The sequence below is a fragment of the Xenopus laevis genome, chromosome 3L, assembly GCF_017654675.1.
Source record: "Xenopus laevis strain J_2021 chromosome 3L, Xenopus_laevis_v10.1, whole genome shotgun sequence".
Classification (NCBI taxonomy): domain Eukaryota; kingdom Metazoa; phylum Chordata; class Amphibia; order Anura; family Pipidae; genus Xenopus; species Xenopus laevis.
This window is the reverse complement of record NC_054375.1, coordinates 24939572-24954476: the sequence shown is the minus strand read 5'-3', so window position 1 is coordinate 24954476 and position 14905 is coordinate 24939572.

Genomic DNA, 14905 nt, shown 5'->3' with positions numbered 1-14905 from the left:
CCACAAATAATAACAAATTAAAACCAATAGAAAATTGTCTCAGGATATTGACCATTGAGAGTGCTGATTCCCAGCAGTATGTCAGCCGTCTTGCTCTAATCTTAAAATTTCCTTAGACTATAAGAGTGGCCATACACAGGCAGATTAAAGTTGTTGATATTGGTCCTTTAGACTGATTCAGCAGCTTATGTGTCTGTGTGTGGGGGCTTCTGACAGGTCTTCACGATTGAAATCAGGCCAAAAATCAGATATCAATCTGGCTGGTTTGATATTTCTTGCAATCAAGGACCATATTGATGTGGTCCTACAACCCGTTGGCGCCCATTTCATTCGTATAATCTGATAGTTTGGCCCGTGGGCCGAACGTTTGGATTAACCCAATGTCACCTGCCGTTTGGGACCTCCCCAAACGAGTGGATCTTATTGTGTATGACCACCTATAGATCTACTCATTTGGTTAGGTCACCAAATCTGCCTGAGTATGGCCACCATTACACACAGAGATTTATGTGCCGTTTTGGGGACATTATATTACACTGGAATCAAAAATAGGGAGGAAGGACAGACTTGTTCAGTCCTAGGAAACTGTACTTAATGCTTCCAACTCCAAATGCAGGAACAAAGAACATGGAGCCTTTAAATGAACTGTTAGTATGAGAATGATATTCTGAGACCATCTGCAATTGGTTTTCCTTTTTTATTGTTTTTGAGTTATTTAGGTTTTTATTCAGTAGCTCTCCAGTTTGCAATTTCAGCAATTTGGTTGCTAGGGATAAAATGACCCTAGCAACCGTAAGAAACTGGAATAAGAAACTGGAATATGAATAAGAGAGGCCTGAATAGAAAGATGATTAATAAAAAGTAGCAATAACAATCTGTAGCTTTACAGAGAATTTGTTTTTTGATGGAGTCAGTGACCACCAATTTGAAATCTAAAAATGTCAGAAGAAGGCAAATACTGTAAAATTATAAAAAAGGAAAACTGAAGGCCAGTTGAAAAGTTGTTTAGAATTTCATATTCCATAATATACTAAAACTTAACTCAAAGGTGAACCACCAAGTGACGACATGTAACCAGCAGTTATTTATTATATGAGGATTTATAAAAATATCAGATAGTGCTCCAGGCATCCCACCCAGTCTAGGGACAATGGAAACAACATAGCATTTTCATTGGTCACCCATATATGGCTCAATTGCTTGGGATAATGCAACGTTTTGTTATCGTGGTGCTAAGTACCAATTTAGTGGTTTCACTACTTACACTACAAATATGGGATCCATTATCCAAAAACCCAGGCCATCTCCCATAGACTCCATTTTATCCAAATAATCCAAACTTTTGAAAACGATTTCCCTTTTCACTCTAATAATAAAACAGTAGCATGTACTTGATCCCAACTAAGATATAGTTAATCCTTATTGGAAGCAAAACCAGCCTATTGGGTGTAATTAATGTTTACATGATTTTCTAGTAGACTTAATGCATTAAGATCCAAATCACAGAAAGATCTGTTATCCAAAAAACCCAAGGTTCCAAGCATTCTGGATAACAGGGCCCCATACTTGTACTACTCATTAGATCAAAAACCAGAAAAACATCCCAACTCCCAGTTTTGTCCGGCTCATCAGTCATACTTGACATTGATTCTTTTGCTCCCATTAGTTTTTCAAATTAGACATCCCAAGTAGTAATGCTCTTGTTTGGCAGGTTTGGACCTAGCAATTACTCCTCCAGCAGGTCACAGGCATGTGGGAGATCTGACTCTCTGCCAATCCCTTTATCCTTCCTTGCCGTGACCCAACAGCTTATTTTCTGGTGTCCGAAACGTCTTTCTGCTTTTATTTATAAAGGAGTACCTCCAACAATGGTAACATCAGAGATGAACTGGAGGCCATACTGAGTACATGCATTTACTAAGCAAGTGTCCCAGCCATGATATGAGATGAGGCAACATACATGCACGTATTGAGTAGGCTAGCATGGGCAGCACTCGGGAGTAGTCTTCTGGTATCAAGGAAATATATTATCCAAAAACGCTCTGCCCGCTTGGTTCAGGAAAAGGGTGCAACTTTCCTCGATCAGGTCACAGATATCCTGATATCTATAACTGGATTTATAGGGAAATGAGGAGAGCACTCTGCAAGCATATAAATGCTGTGGTTATCCTTTTATTAGTCGACTACTTGTACACGACATGTTTCTGGCCTATATGCCCTTTATCAAGTGTAACAAACAGAACGTGTCGGCTTCTTAAAACACCCCTACTATCCCTCACCAGTGAAATCCCAAGGAGGTGTGTGTAAAAGTCCATCTTTTCAGTCCATATGTAAATAGTTAATCAACAGGTGTGTGGATATCTTTGAATAAAGGTTCAGAGTATCTGTGTTTGTGTCCATTCTTCAACCTTTCCACACAATTGTAACATAGTAGCAACATTTATAATCACTTCCGTGTTCAAAATCATTTTGATACATTGTTTTATTCCCACATTACTTTCTACTCATGTCGTGTACAAGTAGTCGACTAATAAACAGATAACTGCAGCATTTATATGCTTGCAGAGTGCTCTCCTCATTTCCCTATAGATCGAGTAGTCTTCTGATGTGGGGGGTACAGCACTTGAGTGGTTTTAGCCCCTATTACTATGCTCCTGCTACTCTTAAGTGCAGCATAGCCAAGTATCTACACAGTGTCTGTATCACTTTAAGTTTATCTAATACTGTATAGGAGAGGCTTAATTTTGTTTGTGTTTGTTTTTTCCATTCTATATTGATTTGATCAAGAATTATGAATTAGGCCTATCCTGCTGTGAGATGAAATACAATCATCTTGAATGCTATATGTAAACTATAATGGTCAATAATGGTTTAGGTCTGTAGATGGAGCCACCAGCTAGCATCTGCAGTTTGCTGCAGTATAATACAGATTTTTATTATTTGACTATTTGCAATAGTGCAAGCAACATCTGATTGGCTAATACAGGTTGTAGCAGAGCAGCCATACCTTGGTTAGTCAATATGGTAACTCGTAATTTCATAGCTGTCAAAGGGACTTTAAATTTTCTATATGTGGGTCATTACATACATTCATCCATACATTCCTCGCGAGAGTGTCATTGGCTGTCAGCAAGAGTATGCTGGGAGTTCTGCAACATTTTGGTGGTGCAACAATGCTATGAAAGGTATATGTCACCTCTAAATTTCAGTTGTACAATGGTAGGTAGCAAACACACTATTATATGGATGCACCAAATACACTATTTTAGGATTTGGTGGAATCACAAATCATTTGTGAAAGATTTGGGCGAATACAGAACTAAATCCGAACCCCAATTTGCATATGTAAATCAAGGAAGTGAGCAGGAAAGAGAACCACGCACACAGTGGGCTGCTAAATAAATCCTCGACCAAACTCACAGCGCAATGTCTTCCAATCCGACACACTGAGAAGCCACCTACGCCTACACCACACCTACAAACTACATGCATCCGACACAACACAACTTTCAGAACGCCACATGATGCCTCTTCACCCGACAGTCGTGTTGTATGTAGTTTGTAGGTGCGATGTTTCTATAACTTACATTATATTTGGCGCTTCCGACTGGTCGTCTGCGTTTCCTCTCAGTGCATCAGATCTGAAGACATCGGTCCATGGAGTTCAGGCCTTAGACCTTCAAATGCTGGGCTAGAATAAGAGGGAACAGCTGATAATAAAAAAAAGTTACTGAACTTCTATCAATGTGTGCCCATAAATAAGTGACTTTGTACTGTCTCTCTCCATGGAGCGATCTTCTTTCGTCATCCTCCTTCTTCGCGCGGCTGCTCATGCGCAGTAGAGCAAAAAGCCGAACTTTAAATAAAAAGTTGGCTATTTCGTTCAACTGCAAATGCGTTTGCCCCAGGAAATTTGAAGAAGACGGAAGTGGATCGCTCCGTGGTGCTCACTGGTATAACTCCGGGCCGGTGCAGTTTTCTGCTGATAGGAGCACCGGCCCGGGGTTTCAGATACAAGTCAATACAATCACTTGGGGGTGCCTACTATTTGGCAACCCAAGTGCACCAAGCCTTTCCTTCTCCTTTAAGTAAATATTGCCCTTTTACATATTTTGCCTTGAAGCACCATTTTGTGATGGTCTGTGTGCTGCCTCAGAGATCACCTGACCAGAAATACTACAACTGTAACAGGAAGAAGTGTGGCAGCAAATGAAAGAACTCTGTCTAATAATTGGCTCATGTGACCTAACATGTATAGTTTGTTTGTGTGCACCATGAATCATACAATGCCAGGGGGCGGCCCTTATTTTTTAATATGGCAGTTTTCTATTTATGATTACCCAATGGCACATACTACTAAAAAAGTTTTAGGAATTATTTAATTAAGAATTAGGAAAATGGTTTATTTACATGAAGCAGGGTTTTACATATGAGCTGTTTATGTAATATACTTTTATAGAGACATTGTTTGAGGAGTATAGTTTTCCTTTAAAATGCTAAGAAGCTACACAAAACTGCATAGTCTGATGCAATAAGTAGGTTCAATTTATTATAATATGGTGTGTGTTTGACAATAATAATATATTATTTCAGTGTCTACATACTTTATTCTTTCAGATTGCATGACTGGCTGGACTATAACTTTCAAGATTCTCCAGCATATTGGGAGCTATTGTCTAACAACCATAAAGAATGCTGCACAATAACCCCCATATGTAACAAAAGGCACAAAGTTTGCACAAGTGTGGTGACCTGTAGCAACCAGTTTGCTTTTAAAAAGGTGTCCATTAAATGCTACCTGCTGATTGGTTGCTATAGGTGATTAGACCTTTGTAAATGTGGCACCTTTAATTACTTTAATATTCCCCTTTGACCCAAGGATAACTTGCCAGTTCCTGTTCCTAGTGTATAAAAGCGAAGGCAAATGAAGGAACAGGTATTCACTCCACTATAGGAGGACCTGGAGTGAATGTAAACATCAGTGCAGGAGTCCAAGACCAAGCCCTAAGGTAATTCCTATGGGAAACCAGGGTGAAAGGAACCCATGAATGAGGCTTAGCAAGTAACAGGATAGTTCCTGTGATAGTTCACCCCAGGAGTGTAAGAGAGCAGGGCTAGTGAGCGAGAGCAGTGCTGTTCTTCACCAATGAGAAATTGTGTATGGTTTGAATTCCCCATGCAACACCCTCATCGGTGTAGGGACCACCAATCTACCACCACAAGTAAAGAGTTTGGGCAAACAAGGAGCTAAACTTGTTTATTACCCTGGGATGAATACTATCCAGTCCTGGACCTTTGCTCACCTTTACCCTTGTTCTAGTCTCTTAACTGAACTCATAGTTAGAGCTATCTTCAATAACCCTATACTTCCTTACTTGCTAAATGACAATGGGACCAGTCCCTGGGCTGGATCAACTTGTACTATGAGCTATCTTCCATAACCCTCTATTCCCTCACTTGCTAAACAGCCATCCAACCCCTTATTATATTATTATTATATGATCCCCTTATATATTTATACATAGTTATCATATCAACCCATAAGTGCCTCTTCTCTGGCCAAGCCTGGGCTGCTTTGATTTTTTTGCCCAGGCTGCTTTTTACTCCAAGTCCAGTCCTGTCCAGTAGTGATGTGCGTGTTGACCCAAAATCCACAGTGACCCGTGGATTTGACTCCAGTTGGGTGGGTTGAAATTTGACCAACTATTGCAGGTTAGGGTTAAGGAAGTACACTCCTCTTCTGCTCCTGAAGATTCCCTGCCTTTTATCCAGAGGCGCAGACAGAAGTAGCATAGTAGAATGAGAAGACGTGGGTACAGATTAGGAGCAGGTCCTACAATGCCAAAATTTTGCAGGTTAGTGTCGGGTGTGGGTCGAGTTTTACCTGACCCTCACATCACTAGCCCTACAGAGCATTTGTTTTTCAGATGTCAGAAAAAAGACAAATTTTCATTAACTATGAAAAATAAAGTAGCAGAAATTAGCCATTCTATAACAGTTAACTTAAAGGTGAACCACCCCTTTTAAGAAATGTGAACCCAATACAGGACCCCACTTAAAACTTTGTTTTACTCCTTACTGCAATAACCTTTTCCATCTCTATTTTATCTTGACTGATAGCTTTTGATTTTCTTCGCTTACAAGGGGAATATATTGACATGTATACAGACTTAAGGTTGAACTTGATGGACGTGTGTCTTTTTTTCAGCCTAACTTACTATGTTACTATGAATATTTATTTAGCAGGATTTTTAAAGACATTCCATAATGAAATCTTTCCCAGTTAATATATTGCAGAGATGCCTTACCAGAGGTGTACTGTCAATTTATTGTAGTTCTGGATCTATTGTACTAAAGGAGCACCTCTTCTAATCAATAAATCTGTCACAGCACCTAACGTTACAATTCCAGCAAGGGCTCAGCAAGACAAGTTTGCAGCAGAACAACACACTGTTCATTAGATGGGGGTTTTTGAAGGGAAATAATTAACACACACCCCTTCAACCTAAATACTGCAACTTTGCAGAACCCAAGAAACAGAGGCCAGATTCTGTGCCAATCGCAGAGTCTGGGGAAATTATACATAAGGCACAACATTTTAAAGGAGTGGTTCATATTTAAATTAACTTTTAGTGTGATGTAGAGAGCAATATTCTGAGACAATTTGCAACTGGTTTTCATTTTTTTTATTTGTGCTTTTTGAGTTATTTAGCTTTTTATTCAGCAGCTTTCCAGCATTCTATTTCAGCCAACTGGTTGCTAGGGTCCAAATTACCCTAGCAACCATGCATTGATTTGAATGAGAGACTGGAATATGAATAGGAGAGGCCTGAATAGAAGGATCAGTAATAAAAAGTAGCAATAACAATACATGTGTAACCTTACAGAGCATTTGTTTTATAGATGGGGTCAGTGACCCACATTTGAAAGCGGGAAAGAGTCCGAAGAAGAATGAAAATAATTGGAAAAAAAAATTGGCCAATTAAATAGTTGCTTAGAATTAACCATTCTATAACAGGTAACTTAAAGGTGAACCATCCCTTTAATGGCACACTGCTCACACTTAGGGTGTATTTATTAACATTGGAGACAAACACCACCAGTGATGTTGCCCATAGCAACCAATTAGCCATTAGCTTTGAACAGTCACCTACAAGTTCCAAAACCAAAGCAAAGATCTAATTGGTTGCTATGGACATCACTGGTTATATTTGTCTCCAATGTTAATAAACATGCCCCCACTAGAGTAGATGGATGAGGGTTAAATGAGAACTAAACCCTAAAAATTAATATGGCTAAAAATGCCATGTTTTATATTCTGCACATATTGCACCAGCCTAAAGTTTCAGCTTGTCAATAGCAGCAATGGTCCAGGACTTCAAACTTGTCACAGGGGGTCACCATCTTGGAAAGTGTCTGTGACACTCACATGTTCAGTGGGCTCTGAGCAGCTGTTGAGAAGCTAAGCTTAGGGGTTGTCACTAATTATCAAGCAGAAAATGAGGTTGGCCTGTGATTTAAGCTGATGCTACAGGGCTGATTATTAAATTCTGATGCTAATTGCACTGGTTTCTGTGCTGCCATGTAGTAATTATCTGTATTAATTACTAATCAGCCTTATACTGTGACATTTTTATTCTATGTGTACTGTATATTGTGAGTGGGTCCCTAAGCTCAGTAAGTGACAGCAGCACAGAGCATGTGCAGTGAATCAGCAGAAAAGATGGGGAGCTACTGGGGCATCTTTGGAGATACAGACCTTTACTGCTAAAGGGATGTGGTTGCCTGGGGATGGTACAGAAGCTCAAAACATAATGTACAACATTTCTAACCTACCGTATATACCCGAGTATAAGCCGAGTTTTTCAGCATCCAAAATGTGCTGAAAAAGTCTACCTCGGCTTATACTCGGGTCAGCAGTACCAGACCCGAGTAGCTGAGATTGCAGTCACTTTTAATCATTCCTATACCAACAGTACACTTGGGGAGAGACTGCAATATCCCACAATGCCCTCTGTTGGTTATATGAAAGAATAACAGTGCGCCCTCTGTTGGTTATATGAAAGAATAACAGTGACTGCAATATCACACAGCGCCATCTGTTGGTTATATGAAAGAATAACAGTGACTGCAATATCACACAGCGCCATCTGTTGGTTGTATGAAAGAATAACAGTGCGCCCTCTGTTGGTTATATTAAAGAATAACAGTGACTGCAATATCACACAGCGCCCTCTGTTGGTTATACGAAAGATTAACAGTGATGGCAATATCAAACAGCACCCTCTGCACATGGTAGTGGGACAGTGGGACAATGCACACAGTAATCCGTTTGGCAATTCTCTGTCACCATCAACTTTGCAAAGAAGTCCGGTTGATCGCTGGGGGGGTCGCTTTGGCAGAATGTGCGCTGCTGGGAGACAGGGCTGTAGTTGTGTCTAGGCTTATACTAGAGTCAATAAGTTTTCCCAGTTTTCGTAGGTAAAATTAGGTACCTCGGCTTATACTCGGGTCGGCTTATACTCGAGTATATACGGTACTTCTGTAGTTTAACTTTCCTTCTCCTCTAAGTTTACCACACACTGGACCTTTCCAGTACACTATGTAACAGGACAGATCCCCAAACTGCATTTAAAATGTCTTTATTATTGGCACTAGGCACAGACTTGCAGCATTGCAATCCCATGGGAACATAACAAAGAGTCATACAATCTGTATCAGTGCCCAGGGCAGCTAAAAAATGCATTTTTTTAGCACAGTTTGGTGCTGTTTTACTAAATAAGGCATTCCCCCAACATTATTTGGATTAGGATTCTCTAGCAAATGATGGAACTGCTTCAACAGTCGGAGTTCCCTCAGTATTAACAGCAATAAAACCAAACTCATGAAAGGGAAGATTTTATTATCCCATTTATTTGAATAAAACTGTGATACAATCTGTTTGTCATGTCACCAGAAAAAGGAAATCCTTCTAAAGTAGAAATAAAATATTCTACAACTTTTGTACAGTTAGGACACTCCAAACTCTTCGCAGACATTCATTGACATGTTTGTGTGCCTTGGATTTATTCCCATTAGAACAGCATTTTTGGACTTTTTCAGGTCAAGCCCCCGCTTTTTGAGGAGCAACTTCTGGCTGGGGTATATTGTCCCTTTAGGAAGCAATGTTTACATCCCCTTAAAGTCAGCAAATTAATACAAAGCTGCCCAAACATGATAGCTCCCCTTTAAGGTACATGTATAGGATCTGTTACCCGGGAAACCCATTATCCAGAAAGCTCAGAATTACGGAAGGCTGTCTCCCTGGACTCCATTTTAATGAAATAATCCAAATAATCCAAAAAGAATTTCCTTTTTCCTCAGTAATAACACAATAATACCATGTACTTGATTCCAGCTAAAATATAATTAATTCTCAATAAAGGCAAAATCATACTATAGTATTTATTTATTGTTTAAATGATTTTTAAGTAGACTTAAGGTATGGAAATTATGAAAAGGTTATAAACCCCAAGTCCTGAGCATTCTGGATAACAGGTCCCATACCTGTACCAACTCTTATGTGAATATTTTCCCAATAAACTGCAATACTAATGCAATAACTTGAACTTCTTTTTAAATGCAATGGTGGGATGTTTCCTGCTAGCCCATTATATATTGTGTTCTTCACATCTATGTTTCAGACATGTGTGCATCCAGTGCCTTATGGCATCTCCAACAACTGTTATGAGGTGTGTCCCCTGAAACAGAACAAAGAAAGAAAGGTAAGAACATTGTTAAAACCATTGTTAAGACAAATCGTATCTACTGGATTAATAAACAAAGTACAGATCCTTGGGATGGGATCCTTTATCTGGAAACCCTCTATCCAGAAATCTACAAATTACCGAAAAGGCCTTCTCCAATAGACTCCATTTTATTCTAATAATCCACATTTTTAACAATGATTTCCTTTTTCTCTGTAATAGTAAAAACAATAGCTTGTACTTGATACAAACTAGGGATGCACTGAATCCACTTTTTTAGTATTCAGCCAAATTCCTAATACTTTGTGAAAAATATGGCCAAATACCAAACCGAAACAGAACCTAATTTGAATATGTAAATTAGGGAAAGGTGGGGGAAAGAGAACTGCGTGTCCACTGCGCGGTTCAAAAATGTTTTCCTTTTTTTTTGCTTTCTTTTGTCTTTTATTTTATGTAGGGTTTAAAAACCCAATAAAATGTTTCATTTTTGACTTCCTTGTTTGTTTGCCGAAAAGCCATGTATTTTTTTGGATTCAGGTTTGGTTTTGCCAGGCACTTGGTTTCAGCCAAATCCAAATTCTGCTAAAGAAGGCTGAATCTTTACCGAATTCTGAAATGAATCCTGGATTCTGTGCATCCTTAATCCAAACTAAGATATAATTAATCCTTATTGGAAGCAAAACCAGCCTATTGGGTTTATTTAATGTTTACATGATGATCGAGTAGACTTAAGGTGGGGAGACCCAAATTACAGAAAGAGGCGTTATCTGGAAAACCCCAGGTCCCGAGCACTCTGGATAACAGGTCCAATACCTGTATTGGCAAATAGGCATGTGCCTATGAGTAAATAGTATGCTTTTACATGTTTTCCTTTGAGCCACTGCATAGTAACATAGTAAGACATGTCTATCAAGCTCAACCTTTTTAGTCTATATATAACCTGCCTAACTACTAGTTGATCCAGAGGAAGGCAAAAAAAAAAAAATTAAAACCTCTCCAATTTGCCTCAGAGATTGAAAAAATTCCTTCCTGACTCCAAGATGGCAATTGGACCAGTCCCTGGATCAACTTGTACTATGAGCTATCTTCCATAACCCATTCTGATTAGAAGAAAGAAGGTTCCGTCTAAATCTTCGGAAGGGGTTTTTTACAGTGAGAGTTATGAAGATGTAGAACTCTCTCCCTGAATCAGCCGTACAGGCTTTAAAAAGGGTTGGATGGCTTTTAGCAAGTGAGGGAATACAGTTAAATAATATGGCTCATAGTATAGCTATAGTTGATTCAGGGACTGGCCATTTTGGAGTCGGGAAGGAATTTTTTCCCCCTCTGCGGCAAATTGGAGAGGCTTCAGATGGAGTTGTTTGCCTTCCTCTGGATCATCTGGTAATTTGGCAGGTTTTGCTATTTTGCACTTGCTTGTAAATGAGCCATTAGGTCTCTGTAGTTTCATACTTATTGCTTTCAAATGAGAACACAATATCAGTTTACATCTCTTTTGTACCATTGGGGAAACAGATCCACACCACAAAATAATTTTTTGGAATCTTGTGGTTGAGTTGGTTTTGTCCTCAGGGATTGTGCAAATCAACTCTACTTATAATGCAAATTTGTTTTTCCACTCAAGCGTTTCATTTTATTTTGAATCCCCTGAGGCTACATAAAATAAATTATAATGTCAGTGGATTTAAATATACCATCAGAAAATAGATACAATCTTAAAGGTATCAGATTTTAAATGGTAAAATTAAATATATCAACAGTTTACAGGATGCTTTATACAAACAAGGAGAACTTGTATGTTTGTTGGCCGGATTAAAATCTGAGCATGAGGCCAGGTTCCATTGATTTAAGTAGGGAAACAAATTACTCTCAAAAGGCTATTTAGAACTTCTAGGAGTGGCAACTGCATGTTCCTGTGTGTCCTTGTGCCGTCTCAGCTGATAATGTCCTGGAAAGTATCATTGTCTGGTCTACTACTTATCCATCTAAAGTCCAGCACCCAAGACATCAGCATGTCCTCTGTGCAACTAGTGAGCCATAGCTGGTAGACATCTCTCCAATGGAATTTTTATTGCATTTATTCCTCTGGCTACAGCAACAGGGGCTTAGCATGTTAAGGTGCAAGGGCACGTTCTCCAAAGTTTGAACCATTGATGGTCTGTATCTTTCTCTGACAGACAAATTAGTACCTTGGGTGTGGAGTGATAAGCCGATTCCTATGGTCAATCACACTCAATGGTCAGATGCATTCAGAATACTCACAGGTCCACATTTCAATTTGGTTTTCCCCCTAGGCCGTGACACCTATTTGAACCCCTGCACATATTATACAACAGTGTAAATTGTATAAATAACAGATAATAATGTTCCTCCAATTTCTACAGCCCAGTACATAAGTGGCATCCCTAAAAACCTGCTGCTATAGGCCCAGGCCTACTTTTTGCCCCAGTAAGTTCAGCCTGAGGGAGGGTATTGAAACTACAGTGTCCCCTGGGTGGACAAATAATAACAGATAATAATGTTCCACCAATGATACTGCCCCAGAATTTTAAAGTACAGAAGTCTACAGGCCTACTTTTCTGGAGTCATCCTGATCTACGTTTGACCAGTCATCAGCAGTAATAGGTCCATCTCTCAGTAATTTGCACCCAAAATGTACCTGTTCCATTGAAATGAATAGAATCATTACACAAAGTCCTGTGATTTCTAGCTGAAGCAGGGAGTACAGTGCTGGGGTAGGTCAGGGTTGAATGGGGGGCAGGGTCAGACTGGGCTGGTGGGACACAGGGAAAAAAACAGGTGAGCCCAGGCCCCTATTGGTCCCCAGACCCATTCTCTGCCTGAAACCATTGCCTCTGCCTTACCTCCCTCCCTGGCCCTGATCGCGGTTGTTAGAAGAAAGATTACATGAGGCTGTGGCAGGGGGCTTTGTGGCTGGGGCTCAGGGGCCAGTCTAAAGCTGATTAGGGATAGTGATTGGGGCAGAGCCAGGGGTGGGACATGCCTGCTTCAGTTGCTGACAAAAACCTTCATATCCAGGTTGGTCTCTCTGCTCTCTCCATGAGCCATTTTCATGCACTTAAGTCTAGATATCGGTTGTTGCAACAGTAGGGGGCACATCACCAAAGTCAGGCCTAGAAAACCATGGCATGTTTTATACAAAGAGCATCAGTCACACTCAAATTCCACACTAGCTATTGCTTCACAGAATACAGATCACTAAATTGAGTGTGAGAATATAAAAATACTGGAGTCCATGCTGGGATTATTTTCTGAGCATACACATTTGGTGCAGGATAATCCATTTTTATTTGACTGTCAGCACCTGTGTCTGCGGTTTGGGGAATGAGATTTGTAAAGCATGGAACTAAATGTGACTAATTCAGAATGTTAATCCTGATCAAACTGTATAAATAAGTGTAGCTGCTGGGTCTTAATAACACTTCAAGGTCCAATACCAACAGATCTCTAAAGTAATTCTAATAATAATTCTAAGATGAAATATTTTCATTGTATGAATTGAGGGGATTTTTTTCAAATAAACACTATAATGCTGACATCTGGATTTGGCCATTGGGTCACATTTACGGACAGCACATGATTACCCACTGAACTGAATGAGGCTTGGCACTTGTCAGATCTAATGCTTTTATGAGACTCTATCAGGGCCGGAACTAGGGGTAGGCAGAAGAGGCAAGTGCCTAGTGGTATAGGGGAGGGCAGGCACTTACCTCATCTGCTGCTTACCCCCATTCTGGACCTTTTTTCCTCACTGCTTAGCAGTTGTCTTCTGCGCTACCGGGTCATTCATGCAGGCTTGCGCATCGCGAGGTTCGACAGCACGCGGTCCGGCAGTGTGCAATCAATTGTGCACGCACGTAGCCAATTGTGAGGCTGGGCAGAGAGCTGGAGGCTTGGTCGCCTCGGGTGCCTGACTGGTTCGGCCCACCTCTGGACTCTATTAAACAGGTCACGGCAGTATATTGCATAGTTAAGAACTGCCTCCTAAAAATGTTACCATTTAATCCTTTAGCCTTATATAAGTGGGTTGCTGCCTGCAAAAAAAACTTTCGCCCCTTTGCAGTGGCAAAGATGTTACAGGCCCCACAGCAAAATCATTTTAGGGCTCCTAAAATATGCAGAAGTTTTATTGTTTTACCAATAGATACAGTATTAAATTGACTCATTAATTAGGGCCTTATGGGCTCCCATACCACTTGGGCCCCCCTGCAGCCGCAGGGTCTGCTTCCTCTGTGGTTACTCCCGTGCCCCTTAGTGTTTTAAAGGGCAGCACTACAGAAAGCGATGCAGTGCGCAGGCGACCAGACGAGGCACCGACTGTCGGATTGAAGACGCAGCGTGTGTCTATCACATACATTAAAATCGGAGTCTCCGACACTGGTCGTCTGCAGTTTCTTGCAGCGTGACCCGACGCTGGTCCTTTGATTACCCAGGCAGCCATTATCCTTTTCCCTGGGTCCATTGTAAATTGATCTGGTTATTAGTTGCCCAGTAGGCAGTAGTCTTTAAAAGGGTTGTTTACCTTTGAATTAACTTTTAGTATTATGTAAAGAGTGATATTCTGAGACAATTTGCAGTTGTTTTTTTTCATCCAAATGAGCCTATCAACCATTCATTGACTTGGATGAGAGACTGGTATATGAACAGGAGAGGGCCTGAATAGAAAGATAAGGTCAAAAAGAAGTGATAGCAATAGATGTGTTAGCCATTTTTAGATGGGGTCAGTGACCCCAATTTGAAAGCTGGAAAAAGTCAGAAGAAGAAGGCAAATAATTCAAAAACTATAAAAAATAAATAATGAAGGCCAACTGAAAGAAAAGTTACTTAGAATTATCCATTCTATAACATACTATAAGCTAACTAAAAGGTGAACCACCCTTTTAAAAATAATCCATTAGTTTATTCAGTTTCAAAAGTTTTGTAAAAGTCTCTCTAGGAGCGAAAGTTAGAGGCAGGCTATTTAGTCAATAACTTTCTGGCTCCGACAAAGAGAGCAGTTGGGGTGATTACCCTTGCTGTCAGTGGTGTAACTATAGAGGAAGCTGACCCCGCAGACGCAGGGGGACCCAGGGAAAAGGGGGCTTGGACTGTGGGGTCTGCTTCCTCTATAGCTAATAAAAAAAACCTCCACCCCAGCC